This window comes from Paramormyrops kingsleyae, chromosome 19 (assembly GCF_048594095.1).
Source record: "Paramormyrops kingsleyae isolate MSU_618 chromosome 19, PKINGS_0.4, whole genome shotgun sequence".
NCBI classification, from domain to species: Eukaryota; Metazoa; Chordata; class Actinopteri; order Osteoglossiformes; family Mormyridae; genus Paramormyrops; species Paramormyrops kingsleyae.
The window spans coordinates 14260886-14273819 of NC_132815.1; positions in this window are offsets into that span (position 1 = coordinate 14260886).

The following is a 12934-nucleotide window of genomic DNA, read 5'->3' on the forward strand; positions in this document are numbered from 1 at the left end:
ACACATATGCATATTGCATTGGAGAACTTCCAGTCTTTGAAATAGTCGCGAGGAAATCTGCTATGTCTTGACAGATGATGCAATGACATCCAGTAAGTTAATCATACAGAAAAAGCAAGGCTAGCAAAATATATGTTAGAAAACACCGCAGTTAAACAGAGGAGTGAACCAGAGGAAAATGACTGTTACATTTTGCATTTCTTTTTAAATGTATGTTTTAAATTTGTACTTAAGTTCATTTTTAAAACAAGTAAAGTAAATAAATCGCAATGCTGAGGGCAAATCTCTTGATGACCTTATTCATTCTCCATATACATTCTTGACTCTTGCCCTGTCCTGCGTTTCGTACATTTTTAACTATTATGAGCATTCCCTGCATCACTTGCGGTCTGTACACTGCACCGTGGTCCTGGGGGAGAGTTATTTCATGCCACTGTATACTGTATATGGATAATATCTATCTATAAAATGTGTATCATCACTGCATTCTTAATGATGGTTACATCAGGCATTGTTCCCTTCCCTTTTCTGTGGTCTATAATTCTGGCCCATTTGCTGCCTTATCTTGGCATTAATGGTTTCTCTCCCATGTATCGTTCCCATTGTGTTTCTGCAGGCTGTGTGAAGCCCTTAATGTAGGTGACATTTTGGAGGGTTTATGTATAGACAGCAGACAGAGGAGCACTGTTTGTCATGTAAGAAGAAGTAAGTTAGCGGCAAGCCCAGGTGGTTAAACTGCATGTGTTTGTGAGCGGGCACTTTATTTTTCAGAAAGGAGAAGGAAGAGGTAGATAACAGGAACAGAAAGTTTGTGTCCCAGTGGCTGGGATAAGTGCAAGGTAAACACAGAGTTACGGAAAAAACAAGAAGTGGATTCTGGAATGGTAGGAGGAGCCCAAACTGTATCCCAAACTGATGTGAAAGTGTTGGGGGGGGGGGGGGGCGTTGTGTTCCTCTAAAGGGGAGGGTGGAGAGAGTGGAGGGCTTGGCCTACTTCTATGCCCACTATTTAGACTTGAAATGTTCATGGACTGGCATGGTTGGGTTGAGCATCAGGGGTTTCCTTGCAGAGGTCTGTGTGGGAGTAGAAGGGATTTCCCTGCAGAGGTCTGTGTGGGAGTAGAAGGGATTTCCCTGCAGAGGTCTGTGTGGGGGTAGAAGGGATTTTCCTGTGGCATTGAAAAGCTGCCCAAATGCCAGGGCTGAGTATGATGATGGGGAAGCTCTTTGTAGGTCTTTGGAGAGAATCTGGTGATGCTGTTTGCCAGGGATGTGTTCAAGTCCATCTGAGTCAAGACCATATGTTTAACAAATCGAGTCCCACTTGAGACAGTCCAACAGAGGGTCGAGTCCAAGACGAGACTGGGTCCATTACTGGAGCTGGAGTCCAGAGAAACACAGCTTCAGTTCTAGACTATGCATCTTAATTTAAAAACTATAAATTGAAGATTAAACAAACACCTAAAAATTTGGCATTTATTTTAAATGATTTTAAAATTTTGCTGGAAAATTTTATTGGAAATAATTGCTTTCAAATAAGAAATAAATGATTTGTGAAACACAGGTAATAGAAGCGCACTGCATCTCATAGTAATTACTAATTTAGCTTTAACATGACTGTATCCTGCTTAGCCTGTGTGCTTGTAATCAGAAGGTCGCCTGTTCAAACCCAGCCTCGGCACGTCTTTGGGTCCTTGAGCAAGGCCCTTAACCCCCAGCTCCCTGGGTGTCGCTACGGGCGGCTGCCCTTCACGGACAGCTTACTCCTGAAAGAGCAAGTTGAGGGAGGCGTAAAGATAATTTCCCCACGGGATCAATAAAGAATCAATTAATTAATGTCAGGATCTGTCCCTACCATATCAGTCATTCTTCCATTTAGCCAGCAGATGTCACTTGCCATCTCACCTTCCACCCTATTCCCAGTCCTAATGTGCTCATTAAGTGATTCATTACTCATACCTGTTCCTTGTTTAACCTTATGACCTGTGTATATAAGTACCTACCCTTAGCCTAGTTCTCTGCTGGTGCTGGTGCCGAATCTAGGTTTGTCAGTGTCAGTACTAGTGTTTTGTGTTGCAGTTCACCCTGTCTCGCTCTGTGCTTAGCCCTGTTCCCTTCTAAATCGTTCTCCCTGACTCTTGTTTTGACCCCTAGTGGTCCTTTGGTTTCTTGCCCCTTTGAAAGTATTGTTCTGTAATGAAGCCACCTGTTTAATTAAAAGCCTGCATATTGACTGATCATCTCTCCCTTCCAGTGTCTAACCATGACACTTAACACATTTAAAACTGATCCTGGAACAAAAGAATATGCATAAAACATAAAAATAAACATAAAACACACACAATGTAAATAAAGATAAAGTGCACACACAACACACACATTTTATGCTGTGCGGGATGGGATAACTTCCTGTTATGTTTAAAGGCACTATTTTCTTGGTTTTTAGGTGTATTAAAAGTCTGTTCTACAACTGACCGAGGCATTAAGGTAATCTGGTATACCACGGTATTTTGAATATATTTATTTAATCGACAAAAGTTTGCGCTTATGTGTCACAACTCACATATAGGTTGGAGAGATGGTCCACAAACTAGGTTTTGGGAATTGGAGGCAGGATATGACATTATATATGTACACACATATGGTGGTGGGCTTTCAACAATAGTCGTCTTTTGGAAAACATATTCAGACTTCACAGATAAGTAGGAAATTACTTAACTAGTTAATAAACAAATGAATTAACAAATATATTCAAAGAAATATATACTCAGCAAAAAAAGAAACGTCCCTTTTTCAGGACTGTATTTCAACAATAATGTTGTAAAAATCCAAATAACTTTACAGATCTTCATTGTAAAGGGTTTAAACAATGTTTTCCATGCATGTTCAATTAACCATAATCAATTAATTAACATGCACCTGTGGAATGGTCGTTAAGACCTTAACATCTTACATTAAGTAGGCATTTAAGGTCACAGTTCTAAAAACGCAGGACACTAAAGAGACTTGTCTACCGACTGTGAAAAACACCCAAAGAAAGATGCCCAGGGTCCCTGCTCATCTGCATGAACGTGCATTAGGCATGCTGCAGGGAGGCATGAGGACTGCTGATGTGGCTAGGGCAATAAATTGCCATGTCCGCACTGTGAGACGCCTAAGACAGCGCTACAGGGAGACAGGAAGGACAGCTGATCATCCTCGCAGTGGAAGACCACGTGTAACAACACCTGCACAGGATCGGTACATCCGAATATCACACCTGTGTGACAGGTACAGGATGGCCACAACAACTGCCTGAGTCACACCAGGAACACACAATCCCTCCATCAGTGCTCAGACTGTCCGCAATAGGCTGAGAGAGGCTGGACTGAGGGCTTGTGTGTTCCTGGTGTGACTCGGGCAGTTGTTGTGGCCATCCTGTACCTGTCACGTAGGTGTGATATTCGGATGTGCATGTTAATTAATTGATTATGGTTAATTGAACATGCATGGAAAACATTGTTTAGACCCTTTACAATGAAGATCTGTAAAGTTATTTGGATTTTTACAACATTATTGTTGAAATACACAGTCCTGAAAAAGGGACGTTTCTTTTTTTGCTGAGTATATAAGTGAATGTAGATAATAACAATAATCATCATCATCATCATCATCATCATCATCATCAAATGGGCTTTATTGTCACACCATCCATATATACAGGTATATAATGGCACAAGATAATATTCCCCCAGGATCATAGCCTTGAGATGTTGGATGGGGATTCCTTACTGTGGTCCTGAAGCACTTGGGGACACCCGGCTGGCATAAGGAAATGTTACTCATGTATGTGTGGACATCAGCCAGATAAGTGGTTGTCTAGGTAAGCTGTCTGGTCCATCAGGTTTGCATGGATGTACTCTTGATAGGATTCTCCTTATTTTAGTTCTGGTTGGACACCAGACCTTTTCCTCCAGGAGGGGTGCAGTTTTTACAGAAGGCAGTGTGTTACGGTGCTGTGCTTGTGACTTGTCAGTAGTTGGTTTGAATGCCAAAACTCATAGTGTGATTTTACTATAGGGCCCTTGAGCAGGGCTCTTAAACCTTAACTGGAGACTCTGACCCTGCTTGCCCAAAAATGTATGTTTCTTTCACTAAAAGATTCTACTAAATAAATACACTTGTACAAATTGCAGGAACTGACCACACACATTCACTTCCCTCCAAAAATCGTTCTTCCACTTGTCCTCAGAAATAAGGTGTGAATTCTACTTCCCTCCTCGACTACAGCCAATGAGAACCAGTGATCAGGCATGTAAGGGCTCGTTGTAAGCGAGCATATGATTGCTGGAAACTGAACCTCGGACTGAAATAGTCACAGAACGAGAGACCCGAAGGAGCAAATACGTGAACGATTCGATGAACTAGAGACTCAGATACGCCTCTGAACGAGAAAGCAGTACCTCGGTCATGACTGAAATACACCATCTACTGGTGTAGTACATAACCTACGCGTGTAGTGACTTCCGTATGTCGCACTTGGACTTCAGAGTAACATTTTCACGATTTAAAATGATTTTAACCAAGGTTTGTTAGGGTTTGGACTATTTTGCTGACTATGTGATGAGCTGTTAGGTTTGCGTTTTTAACGAACATGAGTAGCTAAGGTATAATGCCGAGAGACTTAGACTATATTTCAATAACAAATATTATTTTCTCACATGACTTATTGGTGGTATTTAGATTACTCCTTAGCACAATTTAGCCCAAGTAATAGGCTATTTTTGGCACAAGTATTTCAGATATTTTTTTATGCAAACAGGAAATGCAACTGAACGAGATGGTGAATCAAAACGAATCTTTTAGGTGAAACGAACTCTGTCCCAATATAGCCTCCTGAGACCCAAGGAAAAAAGTGTCTTTCAATTTTAGGTTATTTGTCTTTGGAGGAAATAAGACATCTTACAATTTAGATTTTTTTCAAATTTATTTTTAATTTCACAGCATGTCCTCTTTAGTGTACAACAAGAATAAATACGTTTCCTTACATCAGTGAAAAGATAGATGCAAAAACAAAATGTCCACTACAATGGACATAAATGCATGGGTGGGGTCTCAGGAGGATATAGTGATTTCGCCTATCATTACTTCTCTGGTGTTTGTCTGCCTTGTGCCCTAAGAAGACAGCAGAGGGCAGTGTTGCCTCAATAACTGATTTCCTGTGTTGCCTTCGTCTCCACAGCTCATGAAGCACATCAAAATGTAATGCCTGTCAGCCTGCCAAGTCAGTGTATGGGTCCATACCGCAGAGGCACTGATCTTGCCAGAATAATAATGATACAAAATCTCACAGTTCCATTGCATGCCAGCATTAGCGCATCCATCAGCTATTGTTAAAACATCGCCATTTTATACAGATCCCTGCTGGAACAGTTTATCACTGGAAGAAATGCTTTAACTTACAGTCCTAATCCCTTGTGGAAGAAGCTGTCCCTGGAGCAGGTGGAGATGTTCTTGTAGTTGGTGCTGGAGGATAGTGGTATAAGACGGCATGAATAATGTGGCGGATACCATGATGGTATCAGTCTCTTCTTGACAGTGGGTGGTATAAAAAGGTGTTTATTGTAGAAAGTCAGAGCCAATGAGCTGTTGTTTGTAGCAGTTTGAGATCCTGGGCTATCAGGTTACGAAACTTCAGCACGATGCTTCCTGTGAAGATGCTCTCAATGGGGCAGCAGTAGAAGTTTAAGAACTTAGTTCCCATCACAAAGTTCTTCAGCCTCCTCAGGAAGAAGAGTTTCCATTGCGCCTTGTTGAGGACACAGCTAGTGTTGAGAGGCCATGAGAGGGAATCTGAGAGCTGGATGCCCAGGAATATGATGCAGTTGGCAGTTTCCATAGGAGAACCATTGTTTGCGAGTGGGATGGGACTCTCTCAGTTCTTCCTGAAAGTGATGACAACCTCATTTATCTTATTGACATTCAGAGACAAGTTGTTCTCCTGAAACCATACAGTCAAGTCTTTTGGCTGATTGTGTGGATGAACTTTTTGTCAGGGCTGGACTGGACTGTAAATTGTTATTAGCAAGGCAAGTATATCAATGTCAACAAGATACAAAGTAATCTCGCTTTATATTCACAATTTACAGTTGTATAAGTTAACCAGCTATCAACATTAAGTTGTTAAAATTAGCAACCATCCTTAATAGAAATGTTAACTAGTACAAATATAAATAGGCCTGCCAGTTAAATTAAGGACTTCATAAAATATTTTTTCATGGTCAATTAAATGTCAAGTTTTATTGGTAGCGAGAAGAGCAGGGGTGTATTCCATCTTTAGTAAAAATTCACAGCCGTCAAAGGTGGACATATGCAGTTTTCATCAGAGAGAAGTGATTCATGCTGAGCAGCTAGCCAACATTGACTAAATGGCACTGATTAATAAACTGTATATCAATAATTTTACTGAGCCAGGGAAGGCTGATCAAGATATGAGAATTTCGAATTTAGGAGCTCAACATTGCAGTATGAATTTTGACTGACCTATCAGTGACTTCAGACCGGATTCTGCCCAACTCCATTTGCTGTGTGAAGCGACAGCGTTCTGCAAACCTGTCACACACCACTAGGGGATGATCGACACCTCACTGGCCAGGGGTCACCATGGTTCCTGGCTGTCTGCTTTAAAGGGTGCCGACAGAACCTGGTAACACTGGGGCGTGACCTTTAGTATTATATTTCATACTGTGTACTATGCACAGGGCCTTTTTAAGTATGATTTTCTTCAACTTTGTTCAGTTATTTTGACAATAGTAATATCCTTAATACCTTGGTGATTTAAAAACATTAAATCAAGTCTGGTTGTTTTGTCCAACAAAAATGATGATGGTGAATTAAATTGTATATCTGGAAGTCCTCACATTCCAAAAAACACATATTAAAATTTAGATCTGGTGTGCATGGTATACATGGAAACCTAATGGCATGATGAAAAGACAGGATGTACGACTGTCTTTGCACTTTCATAGGAACCTTAGTACTGGTAATGTGTCTTGTGTCTTTGGTAAGTGGACATTTATAAGGGACATATGATAAAGTGTCTTTCACTGTCTACAGGAAGATGTGACTGAACCCATTTGTGTCATTTCATTCCAACCGCAACTGTGAAATGATAAACACCATTTTAATTTGAACTGCAATGACACTTTGATTAACTTGTGGTGCTCACTTGATGTCCCTTCAGATGTATTTACAGCAAGAAAATAACCATTTGATTAATTGGAGTTGGCAGACAGCAGCTGAGCATTGTGCTTGAGTTTCTAGAAGGTTTTTCAGATAGAAACAAAACATGAGAGGCATAAACTGACATCAAACAGTCAGATATAATCAAAGGAAATGTTCAGAGACATTACAAGCCACAGTTAAGAAGGTTTAAGGTTTAAATGTTTTTTTTTTATTATCCAAAATACCATTATTTTCTATCATTTTGAAACTTGCTCCTTTTGCAACTTTTGGTTTATTAATAGTGGCGCAGTAGACTGCTCCCTGACCTTGGGTCCTGCATTCCCAGGTTTTAATGACTGTCAGAATAATTCAGCACAATTAATGTATTAAGGTATTATAAGTACTGCCAGGTGAGTGGGATTAACTGTTAGTTTAGGAAATCAATATTCTTTTGTGCAAGTACCGGTACATTGCAAGGCTTCTATCTGCATATTCCATCTGGCTCTGCTTTGAAACATATACACACATACAGACGAGAGTCAAACTTGGGCTCCAAGGGCATTTATCTGGTGTCCCAAGAGCATTTTTGGATCCAGGTCAAGACCCTTACTAACGGGTCCAACAGAGATGTCACTATTCTGCTGAGGTCGGAATTCGAACTAGTGACCTTCCGATTACATGCACAGAGGTCTAATTCGCTAACCACTCCTCACCCCCTTGTTTGTTGCATTGGACACCAATATCAACTTTTCATTCTAGGAATGTTTATCGAATTTTACGATTAAGGTAAGGAAATGCTCCAAGTGTTCAGTTTTCCTGATGTTTCTAGAACGTTATCCCACTACTACAGCTACTACTACAACAAGTAATAAAAGAACAACAGAGGAAGTGCATGCCAGGGCTGTGGGTACAGTAACACTATTGCTTTACACCTGGATGCAGGTCATGGATTCAAGGTGGATGGTACATTTGCATATATACATGTAGCACTTTTGTAATATAATATAGATGCTCCACTACTTACTAATGAGATAGGTTCCGAACAGCCGTTTGTTACTTGAAATGTTCATAAATCGTCATTCAACATCATTTTAAGGGTATACGCAAATACAAAGAACTATGATGCTGGGAGTACGCACGCTACGCTGCTGCGCAGTGGGAGAAGTGGTCAGATGTTGTCCTATGTGGAATTGGCACGCAGAAAAAAAATTGATGCTGTGGACAGGAAATGGGAGCCCTATGAACACAATATGGACTTACAGTCCTCTTCGTTTGTATGTCTGAAAGTTCATAAGTTGAAAGTTCGTAAGTAGAGGGCGTCTGTATTTTATTATGACACAACATTTTTAAACATTCTTTGTGTTAAAAGGCTGTTCAGGTAATAATGTTATTATGCTGACATTAACAGAATCTTTGCTACAATGTAAAATGTGGAAATTTATGTCACAGTAAGAATGTTCTCTGCCACCTGTCAGAGGACTTTCACGTATAGCTGACTGAGGTCCTGGGAATGTTCCCTGTTAGATGGGTACAAATGTGTCTATGAAATACATGCAAATGTCTTGAGAACAGACATGTTAAGTCTAAATGATCTATGTTTATTTTTTTCACTGGAAATTATGTCCTTTACAAATATCAGAGCTAATATAACTATGCAAGCCATCGCACTCCAAAATGAACAGATTTTTTTAAATGAGTCTACCAGCACTTATAAATCTGTTTTTAAAAGCTTATCGTCCCCAGAGGTGAAAGCATCCATTAAGTCTAAGACTCCCAGAAGTTTGTTTTCACCAGTTACCAGAAAGATTTTTTATTTTCTCTTTGATTTTGTCTGTCCACACTCACTGCTATTGTAGATTATATAATATTGTACAATAATTACTACTGTATCCATATTTGATGCTTTATAATCATATTATTGTTGATGTGGGTTCATTTGGATGACACTGGGATTAATCGGAACTGAAAAACATAGAGAAAACCTGAAACATTATACTTGACCCATCACTGTGATTTTCCTTCTTTGCCTGGTTGATGCATTACCATGGCAACATACTAGCAGGCTGAATAATATCAGCCTGCCAATGCACAAACTATAGCAAACAAGTCAGTTTTCCAGAATGGCCCGGGGTTTTACATTGTACACAGTATACAGTCCTCTGTGACTAACATAGTAGTGAACACAATCCTTTGCTTTTCTAAGCTGTGTCTGTATATCAAAGGTAGCTTGTGGTGGATTGATTGTTTAAGGGCGTGTACTCGCAACTTTCAAGACCCAGAATTGGTCTTGCTTTGGAATTATTATGAAAGTTCCTCACCTGAGCTGATTCAGTACGATTATCCAGCAGCATAAATGGGAAAAGTGTAATTGGCTTTGAATAAAAGAGCCAAGGGAACTGGTCACAGAGTAACTGGTGCAGCGAAAATGCAAAATCAATGACAACCTATTGTTCTTAGATTAAAATAGCTAAGAAGCAATAAATAAATAGCTATGGGGAATATTCTACATCACCAAGTCAGTGTTTATGCGTTAAACATTGGCCTGGTGCCTGATATCTGTATGCAATCTATATTAATCGTGTCAAAACTAAACTGGATTGTGTGCATTAATAAAAACCTTCATTTAAGCTCAATCACCCTTTCTGATTAAAATCTGTGCCATAGGTACGGTACACTTCATTGATGTATGAACCGTTTATATGTTGTTGATTGGTGGTTAACTGCAGATCTGTTGATGAGTTTAATATGCACATAAATTGCTTAGACTTGTAAACATGAGATGACCGTGTAATTTTCACTATTTTACCAAGAAAGTGAGTCTTTTTAATGATGTGTAATTATTCTGTGTGAATACTCCCCCACATTGGCTCTTTGCAAAGCTGCAAATGTGACTGGCATTGCTTAACAGTGTGGCCGTCACTGGAGGTCTTTAAAGTCATCTGTATTCAAGGTACAGAGCCAGAAAATCTGTGGATCAAGCTGTCACACTCATAATACAGCTGTGAAACATGGCTTCTTGCTAGGAAAATCAATTTGTAAGAAGGCAATAAATATGGAAAGCAGGCATAAGGAAGCCCCCCCCCCCCCAAAAAAAAAAAAAAAAATCCCAGCTGACACAGCCTGGCTGTCTTATTGAGATTTCTAGCCTTTGTCGTTCAAGCTACATTATGCGTAGAATGTTGGTTTTGGGTGGTGTTTGTAACAGATGGGGTGAGTTGTTTGTCTAATGGATTTTCTTGATTGTGTCTATGATGGACTGTTTGGGTCTCTGTAATCGGAAATTGGGCATTATCTCTGATAGATGGTGAGACAGTTAGGAATAACTGTGGGAATATTTACCTTAGGTTGGTTGGATGTTAAGGCTTATTTGGAGACTTTTCAGCTAAAGAGAAAAGTCATACATTGTGGGTGGGATTCGAATCTAAAAACCTGAAGCTGTGCTGTCCATTGTACCACCCTGCATATTGCACAGCAGAAGTATAATGTATTGTGAATTTAACATTAAAAATTATACAAAAAAATATTTATTTCTGAATAAATGGGTGGTGGAGTGATGCAGTGCTTAGTACTGTTGTTTCACCGCACTGGAACTGGATTTTGAGTCTCCGCCATGGCTCCATGTGGGTGGAGATTGCATGTTCTCCCCGTGTCATCATGGGGTTTCCTCTAGGTAATCCTCCACAGTCCAAAAACATCCTGAGGTTCATTGGAGTTACCAAATTGCCTGTAGGTGTGAGTGATGTGTGTGTCCTGTGATGGGTTGATGCCCCATCCTGGGTTGTTCCCTGCCTTGTACCCTGTGATGGGTTGATGCCCCATCCTGGGTTGTTCCCTGCCTTGTGCCCTGTGATTGGTTGATGCCCCATCCTGGGTTGTTCCCTGCCTTGTGCCCTGTGATTGGTTGATGCCCCATCCTGGGTTGTTCCCTGCCTTGTACCCTGTAATGGGTTGATGCCCCATCCTGGGTTGTTCCCTGCCTTGTACCCTGTGATGGGTTGATGCCCCATCCTGGGTTGTTACCTGCCTTGTACCCTGTGATGGGTTGATGCCCCATCCTGGGTTGTTCCCTGCCTTGTACCCTGTGATGGGTTGATGCCGCATCCTGGGTTGTTCCCTGCCTTGTACCCTGTGATGGGTTGATGCCCCATCCTGGGTTGTTCCCTGCCTTGTGCCCTGTGATTGGTTGATGCCCCATCCTGGGTTGTTCCCTGCCTTGTGCCCTGTGATTGGTTGATGCCCCATCCTGGGTTGTTCCCTGCCTTGTACCCTGTGATGGGTTGATGCCCCATCCTGGGTTGTTCCCTGCCTTGTACATGTAGCTTCTGGGATAGGCTCCGGGCACCCATGACCCCAAACAGGACCAGCGGGTACAGAAGATGGATGGGTAATAAATTATTACTGAATGATTCTCCATATCCAATTTAAGTGCTAATTGCCTAGGCAATGAAATGAGGGATCCTCATTTTCACAAATAAACATCAGTATGCAGGAGTTGCCTGCTTCCCTTCAGCGGTACAGAGGCACTAATTAAATAACGACATGCACAGTGTGTTCTCATCTCAATGGCTCAGTGGAGATTAAACCTCACATCTGACCAGTGCTGAGCTGTTTTCACGGCTGGCTCCTGGCTGTATATCAGTCACAACCCATTTTCCTAATATTTATTTCCTTTCCATTGCTATTATTTCATCTGTCTTTTTCACTTCAGTTACAGTTTGTGTTATTGAGGGTGATGGGGGTCCAGAGCCCAGTCCTAATTTAAAACACCTGATACAGATAATCAGGCCCTTCTTTAGCATCTCAGTAGCTATGATGATGCTAAGCTGGCTGTAATACTGAGATGCTACAGAAGGGTCTGATTATCTGTATCTGATTCTCGGGCTGCAGCTACGCTCTGCAGGGCAGCAGATCTCCAGGAGCAGGGCTGGGCAGAGGTCAGGCACCAGCTACCCATTTCAGTAGCGTTCTATGCCTTATTCAAGACCTATTACATTTAATATTTCTATTTCAGTTATACTTTAATTCTGAACTAACCAAAGTGTTTTATACCAAATTTGTGGTGTGTTTCATGTCCTGCATCCCTGCTCCTCTTGTTCTCTCTCTAGTCTGGCTCTAAGGGCTCACACCTGTTGCTTGTTTGGTCTTACCTCTCGTTATCGCCCTCTTGTGGATCACCCCAGGTGCCACTCGTCTGCTCCGACATGCGCCTTTTATAAAATGTCTTTCAGTCCTGCACTCCACACCCTGGTCATTGATGTTGCCCTACTGTATGTTCCAGTGCTTCGCCTTTTGTTTGACCACATGTGGTCTGCCTTTTGTTTGCCCTGTTCCCATGTCCTCAATAAACCACTTAATGTTCTGCCCTCATGCTTGCCCCAATCTCCTTCGTGTCAGAACGTGACAGTGTGTGTGTGTGTGTCATGTATTTATTATATTGTGGGGGCCAAATATCCGCGAAATGTGATAAAAAAAAATCTGTTATTTTGTCATCGTGAGGACACCTTTTCAGGTCCCACAAGGGGAAACCCAATTTTATAAAAATCTGTGACTGCAATCAAAAAACTAAAAATGTCAAAAGTCTTGTATTTTGTTTGGTTACTTATGGTTAAGGTTGGGGCTGGGTTTAATGTTGTCATTGTTAGGATTAGGGTTTTCCCATACAAAATAATGGACCGTCCCCGCGAAAATATGAACGTGAAGGCGCGCGCACGCGCGCGTGTGTTACTGATAA